Source organism: Dasypus novemcinctus, chromosome 16, assembly GCF_030445035.2.
Source record: "Dasypus novemcinctus isolate mDasNov1 chromosome 16, mDasNov1.1.hap2, whole genome shotgun sequence".
NCBI lineage: Eukaryota > Metazoa > Chordata > Mammalia > Cingulata > Dasypodidae > Dasypus > Dasypus novemcinctus.
This window is the reverse complement of record NC_080688.1, coordinates 13,282,226-13,302,836: the sequence shown is the minus strand read 5'-3', so window position 1 is coordinate 13,302,836 and position 20,611 is coordinate 13,282,226. Positions and strand designations below refer to the sequence as shown.

Sequence of the window (20,611 nt, the reverse complement as noted above, 5' to 3'; positions counted from 1 at the left end):
GACCCTGACATTATATTGGGCTTCACTTTTCAGGAAGTTTTGGATCACAGAGTGGTTCAACAATGGCAGCAGAGGAATACTGGTATAGGATGCTATTGACAGGTGATATATGGTTGATAGGGAGCTATACAGGGCATATGTCCAGGGTACATGGTAATGTTTGGATATACTCATAGTGGCAACAATTAAAAATGACAGTGGGGGGGGTACTGGGTTCCTGGCCGGGGGTGCTCTGTCATGGTCCCTAGGGGAGCAGCAGCAGTCCCCCAGGTGCAATGGTAAGGACCAGGAAGGAATGAGGGTCCAACAGTGAGCCCATGATACTAATGACTATGCTTGTGAGCCTATATGCCTGAAATAAGAACAAGGCCTAGAGCAGCACTGTGCCTAGGAGTTTCCTCCTGACAGCCTTCATGTTACTCAAATGTGGCCAGTCTCGAAGCCAAACTCAGCATTTAAATGCAATGCCTTTCCCCCAGCATGGGACATGACACCCGGGGATGAGCCTCCCTGACACCGAGGGATCACGACCAAATACCAACTGATGATGCAACTAGAAAATGACCTTGAATTAAAGGTTCAACGTGGACCGGCAGAATATCCCTGTCTACATTTAATAACAGGAGTTAAAAATGCTGTTTGACCTAAATTAAGGGGGAAATGGAAAGGACAAATGAGTTTATATATCTATGAGTCTCTAAAAAAGAGTCTGGAGGTTGCCAGAAGGATTGCCCTTATGCACACATGAACAGAGTCTCAGAGACCGATAAAGTAGATACAACCCCAGGTATTGGTTCTTTTGAGGGCTAAAGAGACCCACATGTTCTAGGGTCATGGCAGATGGGGTTCACTGCCATGTCAGTTGGCCCTTCTTTGGAGCTGGTGTTTCTGCGTGATGGAGCTGGACACAGATGGGATCTCTTTTCACAAGGCTTTCATGCTACTTTACTGGAAGTGTAGTTGGTGCTGGGGTTTAAGATATATCTAGGGGATTTGAATCTCTGGACTGACAATATGATAGCTAGGCCCTGAGCCTCAACAGACTTCAACTCCTACACTCTGATTTATTGGACTTACCCCACTCAGCTAACATGCAGTTGAAGAAGGTCAACCACCACACCATGGAGCCTACCTAGGGTGCCTACAACTGAAAGCAGGAGGATTGCATCCAGTATCCATGCGTAATCTGAGCCTCCTCTTGACATAGAGGTGCAATGGCACAACCAATCCAAGGTCCACAGAGAAAAGGTGGCATTGGTGTGGGAAAAGTGGCCATGGTGGCTGATGGGTATGGGGAATGGGAGGAAGAGATGAGATGTGGAGGCGTTTTTGGGACTTGGAGTTGTCCTGGTTGGTGCTTCAGGGACAATTACCAGACATTGTAAATCCTCCCAGGGCCCACTGGATGGAACGTGGGAGAGTATGGGCTATGATGTGGACCATTGACCATGAGGTGCAGAGATGCCCAGAGATGTACTTACCAAATGCAATGGATGTGTCATGATGATGGGAGTGAGTGTTGCTGGGGGGGGGGGGGGGGAGTGATGGGGTGGGGGTGGTGGGGTTGAATGGGACCTCATACTTTTTGAATGTAATATTTTTACAAAATGAATAAAATTTAAAAAATAGAATAACAATAGAAAGATGGAAATAATGAAAAGTAATAAGAGCTGAAAATCAGAATAAGAGGAATTAAAAACACTCTGCTCTCTATCTCTCTCCTCCCTTCTGCTCAGGGCCTGGCATAGTGGGCAAGTGAGGGGTGGGCCAGTGCCTGGCAAGCCAGTAGATCTGGGACCCAGGAGGGCTGCTCCCCACGCCTATCCCTGGTGTCATTAAGCAGGGCGCCCCAGCCCCGACCTCCTGCCCCACAACATGAACCTCCTCTCCCAAAAGGCCAACCCACAGTGGAGGCAGCATAAGGAGTAGGAGGCCAAGAGGAGCTCCAAGAAGGAGGTGGGGCCTGCATGCTGAACATGGCGTCGCTGCGCTGCTCCCTCAGGAAGTGCTCCTGCCTCCCAGGAGCACAGTCCCACTCCTGCCACAGTGCCATGGCCCCACTTTCCTTCTCCTGCCACTCTGTGGGCAGCACGGACAGTGTGGAGATTGGGTCTGGGGGTGGTGGAAGGGTCTCACAGAGGATGGCGGCACTTGGAGGACCCTGGCCAAGCCCCAAAGACATCCCAGCACCAAGCTCAGCATGTTGGGTTCGAGGTCAAGATGCCACCAGCAAAAAAGCAGGCTTTCAGAAACCCATCCCAAAGGGCAGGGAGTCCAGCCAAAGGGTCCCTCTGCAGAAGCCTAGGAGAAGCCCCAACACTCAGTTCTGTCTCCTTCTGCCCCCCAGACCCCTATCCTCCAGTGGGGAGCCTGGCCCTTCAGCAGCTCAGACAGGGGTCCCACTTAGTTGAGGACCCTGATGTGGATGCCCAGGAAGCCTGTATATATCAAGATGGGCAACATCTTCAGGGCAGAAGGAAGAAGGAGGGGGCCTGAGTGGGTCTCCTCTTGGAAGTGGGTGCCCAAACCCTCCAGTTGCCCCACACTTGGTCTTTGAAGAGAGCAAGGTCATCCATGGGGAATGAAGTACACACTGCTCGATGAGGTTGGGGAAGGCTGAGCCAACAGGGTCCCCACTGATGGCAATCCTCCCACTGCACTATTCTCATGCCCTGCAGCCCCATGACCACCACTGCCCAGCTTCAGCCCTCTTGATCTAGAAGAATGGAATGCCCACCAAGTCCACTCCTTGTGAAATCCCCCTGCCTTCCCCCAACCTTCTTCAGTAACATCCTCCATTCCTTTCCTTACCCCCATTTAAAGTCTGCTTTCTGAATGCCTGGTGATGGGGTCTCAAGACTACTGGTCCTTTGCCATTCCAAGGAACCACTGACTCCACTCCAGTCCCCAAGTGCAGGAGACAGCTTTCCCACCACCTAGCCTTCTGCTGCAAACCTGCTGCTGCTGCTGCTGGGACCATCAGGCTGGGCCCAAAACCTCTCAACACCATTGCCTTCCTAGGGCTCTAGCCAGCCCCAGGGAGAGCAGGAGCCTTCCATCTCCCACAGCATGATCTGCCACAAGATGGTGAAGGTGCTGGCATACTCCCCTGGCCCAGCTGACTTGCTCCCTGGGCCCCTAAAGGACAAGGCCTTGGCTGACACCATGGTGTGCTCAGCAGTCAAGGTGAGCATGAACTCTGCTGCCAGTGGGTCCATCCTTGGCTTCTGGGAACCAAAACAGAGAATATTTCTGTCCTCCACAGGAGGCTGGGCACCAGCTCGAGGCCCTCCATGTCAAGGAATTGCAGCCCCCAAGTGGGGCCATTGGGGCTGCAGCTAGGGTACTCCAACACCTCAGTTGCCTAGCCTTTACCCACAGCCTTCCAGACCCTACAACAAGCCCCCTGGCCCTGTTCTGGACCTATCCAGACACAGCATCTGGGCTCAAGAGACACCCTGTCTATGAAAGCCTGAAGGCTGGGGCATGCTGAATAAGGGCTGTGGAGTGGGGGGTTCCCTCCCCCAAGGGCAAGATCCAGCTATAGAAAGAAAGAGCCAATGGGGGTGTCTTTGCCAGCATCTTTTGTGTCCAGGTCATTGTCAATGTGGGAACAACAGAGGAAGATGAGGAAATGGGTGTCATAAGGATTAGGGCTAGCTGGGCTCTGAAGATGAAGGTCCTGCAGGGAAAGAGCAAGGCAAAGTAGCTGGACAAGTCTGAGGAGGGTTCCTGGGTCTGGAACTACAAGGTTAATGGGCCTGGCAAGATGGAGCATGAGGAATCCCAGTGTGGAGCCAGGGGATGGAGGGTCTGCTAGCCAGTATCCACCATGAAGGGAGCACAGAGGGAGCCACACAGCACTGCCTGTATCCTGCCAACCTAACCAGCCTGCCACTGCAATGCAGGTGCCCCTGTCCACCCACACACATCCTAACCAATTGGGACTAGCTGTGGGGAATTGGCCTGAGTCAAATCCCTCACCTCCCACCTGCACAAGTCCATGTCCCAGGCCCTAAACCTTAATGCCACATCTCCATCCCCTTTTCTGGGATGCTTGGAAGTGACTCCTCTCTAGGACCTGGGGAAGGTGTAATTGGAGGCCCATTCTCCCTCAACCCTCATTCTCTTGCCCCCAGACTTCACAGCTGCCTACCGCCTTGGGTGCTGCACCTCCACCTCTGGAGTCACTCTCCAGCAAGCCACTCTCCACATACCTGAGCCTTGCAGTCAGCCCAGGGTGCCTCAAGCCAGACACACCCTGGGCTGCTGCTGTCACTGCCTCTGCCACCCCAGCCTGCTGCAAGTGATCAGAGAGGGGATCAAGGATCAAAACAGGATTGACCTCAGGTCTCTGCAAGCAGAAAAGAATGCCCATCCTCCTCAGCAGGAAACAGGTGGACCTGAACCCAGCAAGTCCAGCACCCTGCCCTGCCATGAGCAGCACATGATCGTTTGGGACACTGCCATTTGGGGAGGGCAGGTGACCAGGGCACCTGGCCTGGGACATGCAGTGACCATCTCTCCTGGGAGACTTGCCTTGAGGGAGAGAGACACTTGATGAGCCAGTTGAGAGAACCAGGGAGAACCTCTGTCCTCCACCCTGAGTCACCCAGGTTCTGGATCTTTCAGGCCTATGTGGCATGGGATACCAGTTGCACTCCAGGAATTTGGGGGTAGAGGAGGGATTGCTTGAGGGTGGGAATGAGACTCTCCTTAGCTCTACCCCACTGAGACTTGTGGGTCCTCCTCCTGAGAAAGTAGAGGCCAGGCCAGAGTTGTGAGCATGAGGAAGGAGGGGAGGGCTAGAAAGGATGAAAGAGTAGGTCAGAGGAAATGGGGGAGTAGCTGTTAGGAAGAGAGTGTAGGAAATGGGAAATGGGGTATTATTTTTCTAATTATTTTAGTCTGGAGGGCTCTGAAACAAGCATCTTATTTATTTAGTTCTGTGATAATGGTCTACTGCCAGGGATGAGTGGAAAGATGGGAAAGGAGGAAAATTTGGTGTGGAGCAATAGGAAGAGTATTGATTTTTTAAAAACATTTTGAAAGATGGAAGAGATGTTAGGAACTTTTAAAAAATTCCTTTCTTTTCAGAATAATATAGTAAAAGAATAATGATCATTACAAATTCTAAAAATTCAACAATAGATTTGAGCTGGGAGAAGAAAGAATTAATGAACTTCAAAATAAGACTATTGAAATCATTTAATCTGAGGATAAGAATGAAGAGAGGATGAACCTAAGTGAACACAGCCCAAGAAGAATGTGGGACACCATAAAGCTTACATTGTGGCAGTCCCAGAAGGAGAGAGAAATGTAAAGAGAAAATATTCAAAGAAATAAAGGCCCAAATTTAATGAAGTACATGAATATATATACCAAGGTGCTCACCAAATTCCAAACAAATTAAATAAAAATGAAACCATTCCACAGCACATTATACTCAAACTGCCACATGCCAGAGAGCTAAAGAATTCTGAGATAAATAAGAGAGAAGAATTTGTCAGACATAAGTTAGCCTCAATAAAATAAAGTGCTAGAGCTCTTCCATGAAGATGTCATCAGAATCGGTAAGTAGGGCACAACTCTCTCACAAAAACAATGGAGGAAATGCAAAAAACTGTCTGAGGGAACTGCTTTGGGGATTTGAAGACCAGGGGAGTGCTACAAATCCTCCAGGAGGGCAAGAGACAGAGGGATGAAGCCTAAACAAAAACTGAGTTACTAGTCCCTGGGACCAAGAACAACACCCATATCACCCTCACAGAGAACAGGCTGGATGAAACCCATAGCTCCCTGCAGCCAACTGAGAGGAGAATACCAGTCTTCCTCCCTGGGAAGAGAGGGTGGGGCAGAAGGTGGAGAGTACTTTCTCTTCACTGAGTTTGGGCAACAGAGCCCACTTGAATTTTGGCTCAGGTCAGACCAGAATCATGGGCAAGTAGAGGTTGAGACACCTTGTGGAATGATTTGCCAGCAAATACCATCTGCTGACTGACCAGAAAACTGAAAGGTAAAAAAAATTCTTTTTGGAGTCCCTTTGGATCAGATCTGCACCCCATTGAGTCCCTAATCCAATTTTGATAACTTGGGAAACTGTAAAGACTTTGAATAAGTTGAACAAAAATAAAAGAAGAGCCATAAACAAAACCATGAAATAAAACCACTAGCTGGGAAAAAGAAAATGACTGTCAGAATAAATGAACCAACATATTCAGAGGCCTAGACATCAGTAAAAATATAAAAGTCATACTAAAAGCAGGAAGAGATGGTCCAGCCAAAGGAACAAATCAAAAATCCTGATGAAACACAGGATTTAAGATAACTAATTAATGATAATCACACAAATCTCCTAAATCAATTCAAGGTTTTGAAGGGAAATACAACTAAAGAGATAAGGGATAAAGACAATGGGTGAGTATAAGGAACAATTTGGAGCCCTACAAAGAAAAGTAACAGAGCTTATGGGACTGAAAGTCACAAGGGATGAAATCATGACTCCTGGAGATAAGACTTCCTGGCACTGAGAGATTACTACCAATGCCAACTAGCAATGCATCTGGAAAAAGTCCTAGACCAAAGGAGCAAATACTAAATGAAAATGAATATTAATGGCAAAGAGATTTCAACGTGAGTCAGGCAGTCATTCCAGAGGTTACACTTAAGCATGATTCTCATCAACTACCAGAGTAAACAGTGCCTTAAACGGGTGTTCTTGAGGGTTCTAGAGACATCTAGACACTATAGGAGAGCAGACATCCCCAGGAAATCAGCAGCTGTTGATGGGCCTTATCTTGGAATATTATGATAACCTATCAGCCCAAGGTATATGTCAGACATATTTTTAATTTTCCTACACATGGTTCTTCTGCTTTTATTTGAACCTATAATTATCACTATACCTATTAAACATATATCCCAAAACTTAAATCTTCCAGGTGCTCATATGCTGATTGAGCAATGAATCTCAGCAGAATTGCACCTAACAGCTACTCTCCACCTCATTGGACTCACCTAGGACAACTAACAGAAGGATAATGATGGACAATGCCCATCCCAAAATACAGAGAGTATCTACAACTACAAGCAAAACAGTTCTATCAATATGCCCCCATGGAATCTAAGTCCCTCTCAATTAGATGCAGAGTGGGCATTGCCATACAAAAATCCTCAAGTTAGAGGAATGAACAAGCATAATGGGAGAATGCAACTGTGGACTAAAGTAGAATTCTTATTATTCTAGTAATGGAAGAACTTGTAACATTGATATAAAGACAGTGGTGACCAGAGGTTCTGAGGGGAAGGAGAAGGAACAATTTGGGTAAAACGGGGCATTCTAGGGACATTGCAATTTTTCTGCCTAATATTGCAATGATGTATACAAGCTGTTACACATTTTGTCAAAATCTATAAAACTGTGCAGTGCAAAGTGTAAACCATACTGTAAACTATATCTCATGGTTAGTAGTAATGCTTCAATATGTGTCCATCAACTGTAACAAAGGTACCACACTAATGAAAGATGCTATTAATGGGGAAAAGTGTGGGGAGGGGACTGAGGTATATGGGAATCACCTATATTTTCTATGTAAAATTTATGTAATCTAAAGCATCTTTTAAAATAAAGAAAAAAATAAAACAATATACATTAGAGGTATATAAAGTAGATTTGAATTGATGGAGGACAGAACTAGTGAATTGGTGAATTGAGCATATGAACTTGAAAAGACAGAGGAACAAAAAGAGAAAATAATGGAAAAAATGGAACAATCTCTAAAGGAATTGAATATCAGAAAAACGCATGCAAAAAATATACATTGTGAGTGTCACAGAAGGAGAAGATGACGGAAAAGGGGAAGGAAGGATATTTGAGAAAATAATGATCAAAAACTTCCCAGCCCTTATTAAAGTCATAAATATCCATATCCAGGAAGGACAATTCACCCCAAATAGAACAAATCTAAATAGACCTACTGTGAAACACTTACTATTCAGAATGAAATAGAGGTCTGAAAGAAGCAAGGAAAAAGCAATACATTACATAAGAGAGAAGTTCAATAAAACTAAGTGCCTATCTCTCATCAGAAAGCATGGAAACAAGAAGAAAGTGCTATGATGAATTTAAGGTATTGAAAGAGAAAAACTGCCAACCAAGAATTCTTTATCCAAATAAGAAAGAAGTCAAGACTGCCCTTCAAAAATGAGGGTGAATTTAAAGTCTTTGCAGATGAACAAAAACTAAGAGAATAGGTTACCCAAGGAAAGGATTTAGGAAAATGGATGTGGCTAACCAATTTGGCTCCTGTCTACCATATAGGAGGTTCAGGGTTTGATGCCCAGGCCCTCCTGCTGAGGGCAAGCTGGCCCATGCTGTGAACTGCCCCATGCAGCAAGCTGACCCATGAAGACTGCTGGTCCAAGCAGGAATGCAGCCCCACAGGGGAGTGCCACCCTATGTGGGAATGCTGTCTCATGCAGGAAAGCTGTCCCATGCAGAAATGCAGCCCTCATGGAGAGCTGGTGCAGCAAGATGACGCAAGAGACACAGCAGAGAGAAAATAAGAAGACATAGCAGAACAGGGGAGCTGAGGTGGTGCAAGAGAGTAATTGCCTCTCTCCCACTCCAGAAATTCCCAGGATGGGTTCCTGGAATTGCCTAATTCAAATACAAGCAGACACAGAAGACCACACAATGAATGGACACATAGAGCAGACAATGAGGGGAATGGGAAGAATGGGGGGGGGGGGGAGAAACAAATAAAATAGAAATCATAAAAAAGAAAGGATTTGCTGAACACACTAAAGAGAGTGCTGCAGCATGAAAGGAAAAGACAAGTGCAAAAGCTTAGAGAAGAGTGTAGAATTGAAGATTATTAGCAAGAGTAAAAAGGCAAAAAGGCAGACAATGGTAAGATGTGACAATGGAAAACAAAATGATAAAATGGATGGTGTATGTAATATCTTTACAGTAATAACATTGAACTTTAATGGATTGAAGTACTTAAAAAAAGACATAAACTGATAGAGTGGATTTTTAAAAATGAGTCATATATGTGCTACCTATAAGAGACTTAGACATAAGGACACAATCAGGTTGAAAGTGAAAGCATGGAAAAAGATATTCCATGCAAATAATAACCAAGAAATGATCTACAGTAGTGATTCTAATAAAGGATAAAAAATAACAACTTTAAATGCAATACTGGTATAAGTCTACACAGTCCAATCCAATAGTATCCCTATACCCCCATCACATCCCTTCAGTACACAACTACTTACCTCCAACTTATCATAGATTGTGTCATTGGTGGCACTGACTCACAACCTTCCTCACTCCCTCCATTTCCTGTAAGGCTATCTTCCAACTCTAGCTCTCTGAGATGGCTTGAATTACTTAATTCATATCAGAGAGGTCATGTAGTATTTGTCCTTCAATGCCTGGCTTGCTTCCCTCAACATAAGGTCCTCAAGATTCATCCATGTTATCCCATGTGTTAGTAGTTTTCTGTCTTACAACTGAGCAGTATCCCATTGTATATATATGCCACAAATCTGTTGATGGGCATTTTGGTTGAATCCAACTTATGGCAATAGTGAATAATGCCATTATGAACATTGGTGTGAATTTATCAGTTTGTGTCCTTGTTTTTGGTCCTTCTGGGTACATACCCACCAGTGGAATTACTGAGTCATATGGCAAAACTATACCTAGTTTTTTGAGGAATCACCAAACTGTCCTTCACAATGCCTAGATCCTTCTACATTCCCACCAGCAGTGAATGAGGGTTCTCATTCCCCCCACATCCTCTCCAACACTTGTAGCTCTCTGTTTTTTTTTTTTAAATAGCCACCAGTCTAATTGGTATAAAATGGTATCTCATTGTAGTTTTGATTGAATTTCCCTAATAGTGATGTTGAGCACCTTTTCATGTTCTTTTAAGCCATTTGTACTTCTTTGGAGAAGTGTCTGTTCAAATCTCTTGCCCATTTTTTAAATGGATGTTTGTCTTTTTATTTTTAGGATACAGGATTTCTTTATATATGCTGGATATTAGTCTCCTATCAGATATATGGTTACCAAATATTTTCTCCCATTGGATAGGCTGACTTTTCACTTTCTAGACAAACTTCTTTGAGGTGCAAAAGGTTTTAATTTTGAGGAGGTCCCAATTATCTATTTTTTTCTTTCAATTCTCATGCTTTGGGTATGAAGTTCATTAAGCCATTTCCTTTTACAAGGTCCTATAGATGCTTCCCTATATTGTCTTCCAAGGTTTTTATGGCCTTGGCTTATATTTAGACCTTTGAGCCATCTTGAGTTGATATTTGTATAAGGTGTGAAATGGTGCTCCTCTCTCATTCTTTTGCATATGGATATCCAGTTCTCCAAACACCATTTGTTGAAGAGGTCATTCTCCCCCAGTTGAGTGGGCTTGGTGGCCCTTTTGAATAGCTGATAACTATACAGCCCAAGTAGATACAACCCCAGGTAGTGGTGCTCTGAGGGCTAAAGAAACACCCAGGTCCTATGGTCATGGCAGATGGCTTGAGAGTTCAGTGCTTTGCCAGTGGCCCCAACTTTGGAATTTGTGCTCCTGAGTGTGATGGAGTTGGACTCAGATATGAGTTATCTACACATGCCTCTTCTGTTCCTTTTATTTAATGTGTGGTTGATGCTGGTGATGGTATATGCCCAGGAGGCTTGAATCTCAGGAGTGACCATGTGCCAGCTGGGCAATGAGCCTCAGAGGTGTTGCAGCACCTACATTCCAGTTTCTTGGACTTACCCAGGTCAGCTGACTAGAGGTGAGAATGGACAACCACCACACCAAGGAATTGAGAGAGTCTACAGCTGCAGGCATGAGAATCCCATCCACCCAACATGTGGGATCAAAGCCTCCTCTCAGTTGAGAGTTGGAATGGGCATTGCCATCCCAGGGTCCTCAGGATGGAGGAATAAAATATGGATTAGAGTGGACTTACTGGTATTCTACTACAGAATTATTGTGACTCCAGAAATGGAAGAAATTATATCATTGATGTGGAGACAGTGTCTATGGGAGTTGCTAAAGGCAGGGAGAGGGCAAAGGAGGGGTGATATGGGAGCATTTTTGGGATTTGGAGTTGTCCTGAATGATATTGAAGGGACAGATGCAGGGCATTATATATCTTGCAATAACACACTGAATGGACTGGGGGAGAGTATATACTACAATGTAAACTATAATCCATGCTGTGTAGCTGTGCTCTAAAATCTGTTCTTCAGTTGCAATGAGTGTGCCACACTAATGAAAGAAGTTGTTCATGTGGGTAAAGTAGAGGTTATGGGGAATGGGGCATATTGGAATCTTCTATATGTTTTAATGTAACATTTTGTGTAATCTATATATCTTTTAAAAAGAAATAAAAATATATTTTTCAAAAACTGGTAGGAGTTATAGATGGTCACTATATAATAATAAAAGGAGAAATTCACCAAGAAGAAATACTGTAATAAATATTTAGGCACTTAACCTAGGTGCCCCAGAATATATGAGGCACATTCCTACAAAACTTTAGGGAGAAATAGATATCTCATAAATAGTAGTTGGAGGCTTCAATACACTACACCCAGCATTGGATAGAATATCTGTACAGAAGATAAATAAGGAAACAGAGAGGTTGAAACATATAAAAAATGAACTAGACTAAACAGACATTTATATAACATAACAATGCAAAATAAGAGGATATAAACACTTTACAAGAGCTCATGGTTCCTTTTCCAGGATAAATCATATGTTGGGTCACAGCAGGTCTTGAACATCCAAGCAGAAATAAATTAAATTGCAAACAAACAAAAAACAATAGAGAATTAAAGGTTCTTTGAAAACCCAAGAAAATAGACAAACCCTTAGTTAGACTGACTAAAGGAATCAAATATTTAGGAACAAACTTAATCAAGGAAATAAAGGATCTATATTTTACTCATTTTTTTCTAAGTTTTAAAAGAAGATTTAGACTATATAAAAGTTACATTGAGGGGAAAGGAGGTGTAATATGGGAGCATTTTCAGGACTTGGGAATTGTTCTGAATGACATTGCAAATACAGATACAGGACGTTATATATCCCACCATAACCTACAGAATGGAGTGGAAGAGAGTGTAAAGTACAATGTAAACTATAATCCATGCTGTGTGGCAGTGCTCCAAAATGTGTTCATCAATTGCAATGAATGTACAACTCTAATGAAAAAAATTGGTAATGTGGGAAAAGTGGAAGGTGCGGGGAGTGGGGCATATGGGAATCCCCTATATTTTTATGTAATATTTTATGTAATCTATGTATCTTTTAAAAATAAATAAAATATATATTTTTAAAAGAGAGACCAAATTGAGTTAAGATAGGACTTTTTCCTATAAGACTAAAGTCCTTATAAGCAAAGGAAATTGAGACATGAAAATAGAAGCCACAAGAGGGAACAAAAGAGACAGATTGCTATGTGATGGAGGCAGAGATTCATTGCTGGCAAGCCACCACCAGAATGCTACAGAGATGCATAGCTTGCTTGCTGACACCTTGGCAGTGGACTTCTAGACTCCAAACTAAGACAATAAAAAGTTACATTGAAAAAATAGGGAATTCCTATATACCCCACCCTCCCCCTCTCACACTTCCCCCATTAACATCTTTCATTAGTGTGTTACATTGTTACAATTTATGAACAAATATTGAAGTATTGCTCCTAACTATGGTCAATGGTTTACTTTATGGTTTACACTTTGCACCACTCAAATTTATAAATTTTGACAAAATGTATATTAGCCTGTTTTTTATCACCGCAATGTAATGCAGAACAATTTTAATGTCCCCAAAATTCCCCTTGTTACATCTATTCTTCATACTCCCTCTCCTCAGAAATATAGTGACCACTATCTTTATATCACTGTCATAAATTCTTTTATTACTAGAATAATAATAAATCTGCTTTAGTTCATAGTTGCATTCCTTCCTTATATTTATGCATTCCTCAATCTTGAGGATTTTGGAATGGTGTTGTCCACTCTCCTTCTGATTTAGAGGGTGTTTAGATCCCATGAGGCATATGGATGGAATGGTCTTGCTTGCAGTTGTAGACACTCTGTTTTTTGGGATGGTCATTGACCATGATTATCCTTTTGTTAGTTGTCCTGGGCAAGTCTGATGAACTAGAGAGGAGGTGTTGCAACTTTACTGAGATTCAGGGTTCACCTGGCATAAGAATATTTGGATGATTGAAGTCTCTGGGAAATGTATTTAATGGATATAGCAATAATTATAGGTTCAAATAAAAGGAGAAGAGTCATGTGTAGGAAGATTATAAATGAGTCTAACTCTGTTACATTGGGGAGCTCAGTTTAATATTCTAAGGAAAGGCCCACCAAGAAGATACCAACTTCTTGGGGTAACTGCCCTATCTATATTGTCTAGATATCTCTAGAACTCTCAAGAGCAACCCTGCTTGAGGTACTGTGACAGTCAGTGTGCTCATCTGGAGACATGTATAAATTTAACCTCTGGAATGACCTCCTGACTCACTTAAAATCTCCTAACCATAAAAACTGTTGTGGCCACTTTCGAAGCCAAATTCAGCATGTAAATGCACTATCTGCCTGCCAGCATGGGACATGACTCCTGGGGATTAGCATACCTGGTGCCAAGGGATTACTACCAAGCACAACCTGGAGATGCATCTTAAAAAAAGCCCTTGAATAAAAGGAGGGAATGGTAAAGAAAAATTAGTTTATTTGGCTGAGACTTCAAAATGGGTCAGAAAGTCATCAGAGGGGTCATGCTTATGCATGTCTCAGCAGGATTTCAGACAGCCAAAGTAGATACAACTCCAGGTAGTCATGCTCCTGAGGGATGATGATACACCCAGGCCCACAGTCATGGCTTTCTGGTATTCTACTATAGAATTGTGATTCCAGCAATCGAAGAAATTGTATCATTGATGTGGAGACAGTGGTCACAGGAGTTGCTGAAGGCAGGGAGAGGGAAAAAGAGGTGTGATATAGGGGCATTTTCAGGACTTGGAATTGTCCTCAATGATATTGCAGGGAGAGATGCAGGACATTATCCTGCCATAACCCACTGAGTGGACTGGGAGAGAGTGTAAACTACAACATAAATTATAATCCATGCTGTGCAGCAATGCTCCAAAATGTACTCATCAAATGCAATGACGTACCTCACAAATGAAAAAGTTGTCATTGTGGGAGGAGGTGGGGGGTGTGGGGAGTGGGATATATGGGAACCTCATATTTTTAATGTAATATTTTGTGTGATTTATGTATCTTTTAAAAAAGATAATATAAAAAATAGTGACTTTTGCAGAATACAGTTTTTGTCACTTTAATGTAAAGAACACAATAAGGAAATTAAAAATACAATAGAGGCAGATTTGAAATCATGAATTAAAGGATAAGCAGCAGAGGATAATACAGTTGAAATTAAAAAACAAGAGCATTGAGAGAAAAGAATTGAAAAAAGTGAGCATGGGCTCAGGGAGTTGAATGATAAAATGAAGTTCACTAACATATGTAATATTGGAGTTCCAGAAGGAGAAGAGAAATGAAAGCAGAGAGAAAGAGTATTTGAGGAATTAATGGCCAAAAATTTCCCAACTCTCAAGAAAGTCATGAATACACATGTCCAGGAAACAGAGTATACTCCAATTAAAATAAGTCAATATACACCTACTGCAAGACACATAATATTCAGAAAGCCAAATGCCAAAGGTAAAGAGAGCATTCTAAATGCAGCAAGGAAGAAGTGAAACATCACATACAAGAGATGGCAAGAAAGATTTGTGTGGATTTCTCTTCAGAAACCATGGAGGAAAGAAGGCAGTAGTATGAAATAATTACGGTACTGAAAGAGTAAAACTGCCAGATAAGAATTACTTATTTAGCAAAATGTCTTTCAAATATGATGATGAGCTTAAATTATTCAAAGATAAGCAGAAACTAAAAGAGTTTTTAAACAAGAATCCAGCTCTGCAGGAAATACTAAAAGGGGTTCTGCAAATACAGCATAAGAAAGACAAAGGATAAAATGGTTTAAGTAATGCCTGTAGAGTACTAACATTGAATGTTATTAAAATGAAAAAGTGTATAAGATAGGCAGAAGGCCATGTTAAGAAAAAAGGAACAATCCACCAGGAAGGAGTAACCGTCATAAATATATATGCACCTAACTGAGATGCCCCAAAATATATGAGGCAAACTCTGGCAAAATTGAAATGAGAAATAGATGTCTCTACAATAATAGTTGGAGCCACTCACATCAATAGATATAACAAATGGACAGAAGATCCACAAGGAAAAGGAGAACTTGAATAATATGATAACCTGAACTTAGACATATACAGAATGCTGAATGTAAAGTTAGCAGGTTTTACATTCTCCTTAAGTGCTCATGGATCTTTCTCCAGCATAGACCACATGCTGGGTCACAAAACAGGTCTCAATAGATTAAAGGAGATTGAAATTATATAAATCACCATCTCTGATCATAATGGAATGAAGCTGGAAATCATTAATAGGCAGATTATGCCCCCCCAAAAAACAAAGAAAATAACAAAGATGCAGAAGCAAATGAAGTTGTGAAAAAAAAACTGCTTATGCATGTCTCAGCAGGATCTCATAGACTGCCAAAGTAGATACTATCCCAAATAGTGAGGCTGCTGAGGGATCTGCAGACATCTAGGTCCTACAGTCATGACAGATAGCTCCAGAGTCTGGTGTCTTGCCAGTGGGCCCTACTTTGGAGTTAGTGGGCCCTACTTTGGAGTTTGTGGTCCTGAGTGTGACAGAATTGGACTCAGTTGTGACTTCTCTACACATGCTTCTGCTGACCCTTCTATTTGATCCTATAGTTTGTGCTAGAGTTGGTAGGTGTACATCCAAGAAAATTGAATCTTTGGACTGGCCATATGCCAGCTGTGGGGACAGGCTACTGGAGGTGCTAAAGGCAGGGCAAAGGGCAAAGGAAAAAGAGGTGTAATAGTGGGGCATCTTTGGGACATGAAATTGTCCCAAATAACATTGCAATGATAGACATGTTCTATATCTTGCCATAACCTACAAAACTGAGTGGGAGTATAAACTACAACATAAATCATAACCCATGCTTAGTGGCAATGCTCAAAAATTTGTTCATCAATTGCAGTGAATGTCAGAGATTGAAGTCTCCTGGGTATACACCAGCCCCAGCACTAATCACAGGTTCAATAAAAGTGACAGAAGAGACATGTGTAGAAAACTCCATCACACTCAGGAACACAAATTCCCAAGTAGGGCCCATTGACAAAGCCCTGAGCTCAAGAGCCAACTGCCATGATGGTAGAACCTGTGTGTCGTTATCACACCAGTGAACCAGGAGTGCCTACAATTCCAAACAGGAAAACCACATCCATCAACCATGTGGACCTAAGCCCCCTCTTGATATAGAGGTGGAGTGGACATCACCAACTCAGGGTCCATGGGATGGAGGAATAAAATATGGATTAGAGTGAACTTACTGGTATTTTAATATAGAACTATTGTGACTAGTAATGGAAGAAACTGTAGTGTTGACCTGGAGAAAGTGGCCATGGTAGTTGCTGAAGGCAGGGAGATGGGAGAAGAGATGAGATGTGAGGGCATTTTCAGGACATGGAACTGTCCTAAATGATATTGCAGGTACAGATGCTGGACATTATATATCTTGCCATAACCCACTGAATGGACTGGGAGAGAGTGTAAACTACAATGTAAACTATAATCCATGCAGTTCAGCAGTGTTCCAAAATGTATTCACCAAATGTAATGAATGTGACACAATGATGAAAGAGGTTGTTGATTTGGGAGGAGTGGTGGGGAGGGGGTGGGGTATGTGGGAACCTCTTCTATTTTTTAATGTAACTTTCTTTTGTGATCTATGTATCTTTGTAAAAAAGGACAATTTAATTAAAAAAAAAATTTAAAAATAAAATAAAAATTTTCCAGCAAAGAAAATTCCAGGACCAGATGACTTCAAAGGTGAATTCAACCAAATGTTTTCAGAAAAATTAATACCAATCCCACCTAAACTCTTTTAAAAAACTGAAAATTAGGGAAAATTACTCATGTTTTATAAAGCCAACATCACCTTAATACCAAAGCCAGATAAAGATATTACAAAAAAAGGAAATTACAGCCAATATCTCTAATGGACATAGCTGCAAAAATTCTCAACAAAATACTTGCAAATCCAACAGCATATTAAAAGAAGTATACACCCCAATCGAGTGTCTTTTATTTCTGGTATGCAAGAGTGGTGTTTTAGTTTGTCAAAGGACTGCTGATGCAAAGTAAAATAAATGGATTGGATTTTATAAAAAGGATTTATTTGGGGTTAAAGTGTATAGTCCCAAGGCCAGGAGAATTCCAAATTAGGGCCTCATAAGAGGTATTTTCTCACCAAAGTCAGCTAACACATGTCAGAACAAGAGGGCCACAGATTTTTGATGAGATCTGTCATTCTCAGCTGTAGGCAAACCTGACATAGTGCATTCTTGTCATGTTCCTGATCTTAAAAGGAAAGCTTTCACCCTCTTCCCTCTGATTACTACATTGGCTGCAGAATTTTCATATATGTTTTTTATCATGTTGAGGAACTTCCATTCTATAGCTATCTTTCTAATTATTTTATCAAGAAAGGGTGCTGGATTTTGTCAAATGCCTTTTCTGCATCAGTCAAGATGATGGTGAGGGATTTTTCCTTACAATATGGTAAAATGGTTTATTATATTGATTGATTTTCTGATGTTGAAACATATTTGGCAGTTGGAGACTATTTTATGAAACTCATAAAAAGACACTGTATTTTGAATCAATCTATTACAATGGGTGCTATACCCTTTAATTGCATTAAATTCAGTTGAGGGTCTTTAATCTTTTATTTTTTTAAAGATACATTATATAAATGTTACATAAAATATGGAAGGACATTCTGTATTTGTGGATTAGAAGACAAAACATGAAGATCTCAAACTGATTTATAAATTCAGTGTAATCCCAATCAAAATTCCAACAGCCAGAGAGCAAATATAGTTCAAGCAGTTGAGCACCCCCCTCTCACATTTAAGGTCCTGGGTTCAGTTCCCAGTGCCTCCTGAAAAACAAAAATAACAAAACAAGCAAAACAAATGATAAAATAAACTCAGGGAAGCCAATGTGGCTCAGTGGTTGATCGCTGGCTTCCCACATATGAGGTCCTGGGTTCAATCTCGGGCCTCCAGTACCTAAAAAAATTTTTTTTTCCAACAGCCTATTTACAAAAATAGAAAAGGCAATCACTACATTTCTTTGGAATGAAAAGGGGTACCAAATAGACAAAAATATCCTGAGAAAGTGTGAAGTCAGAGGACTCCTGCCTCCTGACCTTGACCTGTGTTATAAAGCTACCAGCTCATAACAGTATGTAATTGGTGTAAAGATAGACACATAGATCAATGGAAACGAAATGAGATTTCAGAAGTAGGCCTGCACCTCTATGGTCAATTGATTTTTATTTCTTTTTGTTTGTTTGTTTGTTTGTTTGTTTCTTGTGAGTTTTTTGTTTATTTGTTTGGCTTTGGTCAAATGATTTTTAATAAACTTACTAAGACCACTTTTCTGGGACAGAACAGTCTGTTCAACAAATGGAATTGGGAGACATGGATATTTTTAATCAAAAGAATGAAAGAGGATCCCCATCACACTTCCCATACAAGAATCAACTGAAAATACATCAAATACATAAACATAACACCCAGGGCCATAAAACTCCTAGAAGATAATGTAGGGAGACACCTTCAAGACTTCTAATAAAGCACAACCAAGAAAATTTTTTAAAATAAATAAATAGGACCTCTTCAAAACTAAACACTTCTGCACCTGCAAGAACTTTGTGAAGAGGGTAAAAAGGAAGACTAGAACAGGGGAGATGGCAGCAGAGTAAGGGTATCCAAGAGTCAGCTCATCCTACAGGGCAGTTAGTAATCACACAGAGCCATCTAAAGCACCTGTTTGGGGGACCCAGAGATAAGAAGGACATCCTGCAACATCCTTGAGAGAAGGGAAGGAGGACACTGCATACCTGCAGAGAAGATTCATGAGTAGAGCACACCATGGAAGCTGTTGCCATCCCTCCACTGGCTGTACAAGCCACCTTGGGAGCTATATCATAGCTGGAACTGGAAGCTCCACTTACCAAAAACAGGGAAGGAAGAGATGGTTGGGCACTGACTTCAGCTACTGATTAGTAAATTTGGCTGACTAAAGTATAATCCTAAGAACAGCTAAAGTTTGAACATGTCCAAGTCGAAAAGAGGCTAGTAGCTGTCGTTTTAACTCTGTCCCCAGCATGAAGGGAAACAATGCTGATGGAAAGTCAGTGGCAGTAGGGACTGGCTTCTTTCCATCCATATTGGATTGTGGCCCTGGCCTCAGATCCAGCCCCACCTATGTATGGCAGGGAGGAAGCTGGGGGACATGCACCAGTCTCTCTGGGCAACTGAAGATGCTTTCAGTCAGCACATACTGGATAGTTGTATGACTCAGACTCCATCCCCACATCCCAAAAGATTATGGGCAAACTATATTTTCTCAGCCTCCCTGGGCAACTACAGGTGCTTTCAGCCCATACAGAATGGTGTGTTGAGCACCTTTGGCTTCATACCTGCCTCCCCCATAGGCTAGGAGAGGGCTAGTGTTACCTAAGCTTCTCTGGGCAACTTCAGCTGCTTTTGGCCTGCGTGGAATGGACTGTTGGGTGCCTATGGCTCCACTTCCAATCACCTTATGATAGGAGGGCTGGTACTGCCCCAACCTCTCTGGGCAACTGTAGGCATGTTTGGCCTGCATGGACTGGATTGTTGGGTGACTTTAGCTCCACCCCATCCTCCAATAGGAAAGAATGGGAGCTATGTTTCTTCAGCTTTTCTTGGCAACTGCAAGATCTTTAGGCCCACACATACTGGTTTGTTGGGTGCCTGTGGTTCCATCCCCACCCCTGAAAGGGCATAATGGACAATACTCCCTCAGCCTCTCAGGGAAACTGCTGGCACTTTCTACCCAAATGGATTAGATTGTTAGGCATTCCAGAAGGTCCATCCCAAACTGGCAGGGGTGGAGGGGCTGGGACTGTCAGTCTACCTGGATAATTGCAGTCAGTTTTGACCCCCATGGTTTAGTTTTCTGGCCACACATGGAGGTTTATCCCCATCCCAGGGAGGGGAAGAAGGGATGTGAAAGTTCAACAGTCTCTCAGGGCAACTATAGGTGGTCTAGGCCTGCACAGCTTGGATTACCACACACAGTTGTGGGTCTGTCAATAAAACTGGAAAAGGAGATAGTCAAGAAACTTCATTGGTCCCTGGGGCAATACAGGCAGCTTCAGGCTCCAAGATTACAGTACCAACCACATCCTCAGCTCCTACTACACAGCTACAAGGGAGTTAGGGCAAGAAAGCCCTAAACTAAAGAGAGAAACTGCACTCAGAATAAATACATCTAGTAAGTCATATGCCAAGACACCAACAAAAAATTATAATCCATACCAATAAACATTAAGATATGGCC

At 42.2% G+C, this 20,611-nt stretch overlaps 1 pseudogene; it reads left to right on the top strand.

The window, feature by feature from the left end:
- The first annotated feature begins 1,875 nt into the window (after positions 1 to 1,875).
- On the top strand, positions 1,876 to 4,561 carry LOC131273712 (neuronal tyrosine-phosphorylated phosphoinositide-3-kinase adapter 1 pseudogene; annotated as a pseudogene).
- Positions 4,562 to 20,611: the final 16,050 nt, after the last annotated feature.